Source organism: Furipterus horrens, unplaced genomic scaffold, assembly GCF_987537825.1.
Source record: "Furipterus horrens unplaced genomic scaffold, mFurHor1.1.pri manual_scaffold_3, whole genome shotgun sequence".
In the NCBI taxonomy this organism is placed as follows: Eukaryota; Metazoa; Chordata; class Mammalia; order Chiroptera; family Furipteridae; genus Furipterus; species Furipterus horrens.
In genome coordinates, this window is record NW_028327173.1 from 69,319,930 (window position 1) to 69,325,558 (window position 5,629).

General features: G+C 39.5%; 1 non-coding gene across 1 annotated transcript; it reads right to left on the reverse strand.

The window, feature by feature from the left end:
* Positions 1-2,617: 2,617 nt before the first annotated feature.
* LOC150015251 (small nucleolar RNA SNORA72) lies at positions 2,618-2,745 on the reverse strand. Its single transcript, XR_016510279.1, has one exon. It is a non-coding gene; the product is annotated as a small nucleolar RNA SNORA72 (small nucleolar RNA).
* Positions 2,746-5,629: the final 2,884 nt, after the last annotated feature.

A 5,629-nucleotide genomic window follows, 5' to 3' on the forward strand; every position in this document is an offset into this window, starting at 1 on the left:
TCCCATCCAAATAAATGTTCCCCTTTTTAGCTGGCACCAAAGCTCATGATGTTCATTGCAATCAAGCTCCCTTTTGGCTAACTCCTCATCTAACAGTATGTCTTCTGATTTCATTTGAACAAAATTTATCATTCACAAGCAAAGACAGAAAATGTGTGAATGTCTAAAGCTTATGTAAATTAAGAGGCCAAGCATGCTGGTCCTAAAAATAGTAGATAATTATAGGCATTTCTTCCCTATACAATAATTATAGGCCTCCTGTCATCTTCTCTATTCTGTATAAGGTCACAGTAGTATTATACAAAATTTACAGTATATTACAAGTTAAAAACACAATAATTAACAACTGTGCATCTTCGGCACCAGTGATGAATGTTCACAGTATAAGTTAGAAAAAAAAGAGCATTATTTGTTTTATGTGGACAGTATACACTTAAATTTAATCATCAACTCCTGCTACCCAATAGGCAATATTCTCTCACTATTATAATGCTATTTGCCAAGTTCATAGTACACCCTTGGGCTGAATTCATCCTTAACGAAGAGACAGGAAGCCAAATCTCTCACCATCATCTCAACCAGGTGCACCATACTATTTTAAATTTAATAATTCTGTGGAACATATTGAATGATAATGAGCAAGCTTAGAGAAAGTGCCAAGAATTATTTTGACCATTATGATCAATGTCTGATTCAGGGAAAAAATCCTCTCTCTAAATAATGTGGGTAGTTTAGAGGTTTGCTTATTTATCGCATGGTATGGAATTGCTTTCTGTGCTTGTTTGTATCATTCACAGAGGGGAAGAAAGAGCTATAGATATTATGCTTTAGTGGGAAAAAAGTATTCTAACAAAAAAGAGGGTTTATCCTTAGCTCTTAATTATCCACACTAATGGGAACAAGGAAGCACAGCTAATACAAAATGACAGGAATGATCACTTCTATTTTGCTTAAGGAAAATGTCAGAGAACCATACATCTTCACTTCAGCCTTTCCCAACTCTGTTATACTGTCAAAAGCAATTTAGAAAGGATGAGGATTTAGCAAGAATGGGGCAAGAGAAGGTCCTAGAGGCCTAGAATCCCTTATTATAAAACTCACTCATGGTTGCCTATATCATTTGGTTTGCTCAGCTGTTTTACAGCTCTGACTATAATGACTCCTTTCCCCACTTGCCATGCTAGTGTCCAGGATGACCACTGCAAACAGAAATTCTCACTTCTAGAGCTGTGCTGCCACAAAAGCAGCTCAGACCCAAGACAAGCATGCTAGGGGAACTGAGAATTAACCAGAGCAATCATTTTGCTTTGTGTGAGAAACATTGACTTGATGGTCATCTTTGCCATTCCCCTCCTGTTTCTGTAGCTGAGAGCAGAACAGTATTACAGAGATTATGAATAAGGACTCTAAAGTCAGACTTCCTTGTTCAAATCCCAGTGCTACTCTTCATTATCTCTATGAGCTTAGATGTAACCATTCTATGCCTCTATTTTCACATCTATAAAATGGGAAAGCAATAGCAGTAAGCATTAAGAGAATGGGATATGTAATAAGTGGGATATAAAATATGTAATAAGTGGGATATAAATATAACTATTATGTAATTAAATGTTCCTTGGCCACAGGGAATTGCTCTGGTAATTGAACAGACTTTAAAATTAACGTAAACTATGCCTTCTGATTCAGGGCACAAGATGGGATCAGGTAAGTCAACAAACAACATACAAATCTCTGTCTTCAGCCAGGACCTCTGTTGAGCTGCAGGCTGGCCCATCTAACTGTCAGTTGACATCTCCCCTTGGGTATCTCTCAGGCCCTGCAAATACAGCCAAACTCATCATCTTCTTCCATAAACTTTTTTTTGCTTCTCTTGCTCCCCGCCTCAATGAACGATACCACCAGAAGAGTACATTCTTGACTGTCATCTCCCCAAATTCTGACTTCCAATCCATTAATAGAGAAGACTTTTGTTGGGTCCCAGCACATATTCTTCCTTTCTCCTTTCTCAACAGTCTCCATTTCCATTTGGTAAGCCATGTGGTTCAGGAAAGCTTGACCCCAGAGCTCTAAGGGCAAAGTTCATGACTTAGGCTAAGTCAGTCAGAGCATTCACCTTAGCGTCAATAACTGGTTAAGGAGTGAGCATGACAATCAGAATGAGACTTGAGATATTTTCTAGGAAACATATATTACTCTTTTTTTCAAACAAGATATGAAGGAAGAAGCATGTAGCCTTGAATCTGCTGGCAGCCACCTTGGGAGCATGAGGGTAGTACCCTTATGATAAAGCACATATGGCAGAAGGTAAAACAGAGTCAAACAAAAACCAGTCCCCTAGAGGTTGCACTGAGCTTTGCCTGAACCAAGTGCTACTTCCACATACTGCAGTTACATAAACCAGTAACTTCTCTCTACTTTTTAAGTCAATTGTTCTTTTTTTCTAGAAAATAAAACAGTAATAATGTTACAATTCATTTAATGGCAACTGGAAGTCATGAAATTGGCAATGGTTATCTTCAAGGTATTGTACTAGCTGTTCTATCATTTTTTGAGGTTGATCACAGTCATCTAGAGTCTGTCATTTTCCACTTAAGATGCATCATATAAATCAGACTTGGTTTATCACCAGCATTTATAAAGCCAGACCTAAGGAAAGAACTAGGTCTGAGGACACATGCAGTCATGATAAAGCAAATGTTTAGCCTACCGTGATAATTACAATCAGAACAGTGAGAATATTTGCAGTTTTTATTACTTGCAATTAAAAGCATTCCAAGTTATTCAATCAAAAGTTTACCTCCTATCTTCCGGCCAATATGGAGGCCTAGACAGACACACTGTGTCTCCCTCCACAACTAAGAAGGAATACAACTACCTCAAAACTAGAGACAACCAGAAGTTCCAGAAAATCGAGCTGCATAGAAGTCTAACAAACAAAGATATAAAGAAGAAATACTCATCCAGACAGGTAGGAGGGGCAGAGCCTGAGAGAAGAGGATGCGGTGTGGTGGGGGTGGCAGCAGCGGTGGCAGTGGAAGGCTGGCAGGAAGCACAGTCACACATTTTATAAAATTGGTAGGGACACCTGGGGATCATTCCCAGCTCCAGACCGGACTGCATAGTTCATGGTCCCAGCGCCAGGGAAAATAAAGCCTCATTGCTCTGACTATGCAAACCAGTGGGGGTTGGGATGGAGGAAGAAACTACTGGTCTCTCAGCAGAGTCTGCTTCTTTAAATGGCCCCCATAGTCCTAAATCATCCACAGACCCACCTACTCTGGGAACGATGGCCAGGGCAACAGCTAGAGAGGCACCAGTCCCATACAGAAGCGGGATAAGTGTCTGGAAAAGGGTCAAGTGCTGAGCAAGTGGCATTGTTTCCTCTCAGACCCCTCCCCAACATACAGCGCCACAACGTGGTGAAACAGGTTGCCCTATACTGATGAATACATAAGGCTTGGCCCCTTACAACGTAAAAGGACCAACAGCTCTACCTAAGACACAGAGGCAAACAAACACAGGAGCCTGTCAAGATGAGGATACAGAGAAGTATGGCCCGAAAGCGGGAACGGATCAAGGTTCCAGTGGGAGAACTAAGAAATGAGGAAATAGCCAACCTAACAGATGCAGAGTTCAAAACACTGGTGATAAAGATGCTCACAGGCTTGACAGATATGCTTAAGTATGGCATAAGAGAAGAAGTGAAGGCTATGTCAAATGAAATTAAGGAAAACCCACACTAAACCAATGGTGAAGGGAAGGAAACTGGGTTCAAATCAATGATTTGGAACATAAGGAAGAAAAAAAAATAGTCAATCAGTACAGAACGAGGAAAAAAGAATTTTAAAAAATGATGAGAGGCTTAGGGACCTCAGGGACAACTTTAAACATGCCAACATTTGAATCATAGGGGTGCCAGAAAAAAAAAGAAGAGCAAGGAATTGAAAGCTTATGTGAAAAAATAATGAAAGGAAACTTCCCAAATTTGGTTAAGGAAATAGACATACAAATCCAGGAAACACAGAAAGTCCCAAACAAGCTAGACCCAAAGAGGATCACACCAAGACATATCATAATTAAAATGCCAAAGGTTAAAGAGAAAGAGAAAATCTTAAAAGCAGCAAGAGAAAAGCAGAGAGTTACCTACAAAGGGGTGCCTGTAAGACTATCAGCTGATTTCTCAAAAGAAACTTTGCAGGCAAGAAGAGACTGGCAAAAAGTGTTCAAAGTGATGAAAAGTAAGGACCTACAACCAAGATTACTCTATCCAGCAAAGCTATTACTTAGAATGGAACGGCAGAGAAAGTGCTTCCCAGACAAGGTAAAGCTAAAGGAATTCATCATCACCAAGCCACTATTATATGAAATGTCAGAGGGACTTATTTAAGAAAAAGATCAAAACTATGAATATTAACATGACAACAAACTCATAAATATAAACAATTGAATCTAAAAAATAAAAACAAAATCTAACTAAGCAAACCAGGATAGGAACTGAATCATAGGTATGGGGATTATTTGGAGGGTTTTCAGCTGGGAGGGGGAAAGGGGAGAAATAGGGAAATGGTGCAGGGGATTAAGAAGCATAATTGGTTGGTACAAAATAGAAAGGGGGAAATTAAGAATAATATAGGAAAGGGTGAAGCCAAAGAACTTATATGCACGACTCATGGGCATGAACTAAGGGGGGTGGAATTGCTGGAGGGAAGGGGCATACTGGGCAGAGGGGAGCAAACAGTAGTAACAACATAATCAATATAATATACTTAAAAAATAAGTTTACTTCCTAAATATTTCTGGAATTCATACATTTCCCTCTACCCCTCCACTACCACCACTCTGGTTCAAATTACCATTATTTCCTATCTCAACTATTGCAATAGCCTTCAATTAGTCTTCCTGTTCCCTTACTTGTCCTCCTTCTCACTTCATTCTCCACAAGTGGTCAGCAGAATCTTTTTTAAAACAATTCAAATGTCATTAAATCATTTCCTAGCTTCCAGTCTTTTAATGACTTCTTATAGAGATTGAAATAAAGTCCATATCCCTCTCAAATCTGACTAGGTCCTATGTGATTTGGCCCCTAACCTTCTTCAACATTTTTATCTTACGTCTGTCGCCCTTGGTCTTTAAAATCCAGCCACTATTACCTTTTTGCATTTTCTTAAAGACTCACCATATTCTTTTCTGCCTCAGAGCTTTTGTACATGCTGTTCCATCCACCTAAGACAGCCTCTTCCCCAGTCAATGACCACACACCCCAAACACCATTTTGCTTACCTCACCTTCAGAAGCCTGCAGTTTGTAGGTCCTCCTGTCACGTGTTCCCACTGTCTTCTGCTGTCTCTCATTCACAGCATCCTCCTGTTTCTGATTACTTATTTAACTGTTTGTTTCTCCCACAACTGTCTCCTTTAATGATATATCATCACCACCTACCCCTGGAACATAGCAGGTGCTCAATAAATGGGTTAATAAAATAATTAAGATAAATACAAAGTCTGTCTATATCACTTTTTAGCTTTATAATCTGGGCAAGCCACTTAACCTCCTTCAGCTTTTGTTTCTTCATCTTTAAGAAATGCAAATGATACTGCCCACCTCACCTCACAAAGCTGTTTAAGGATTA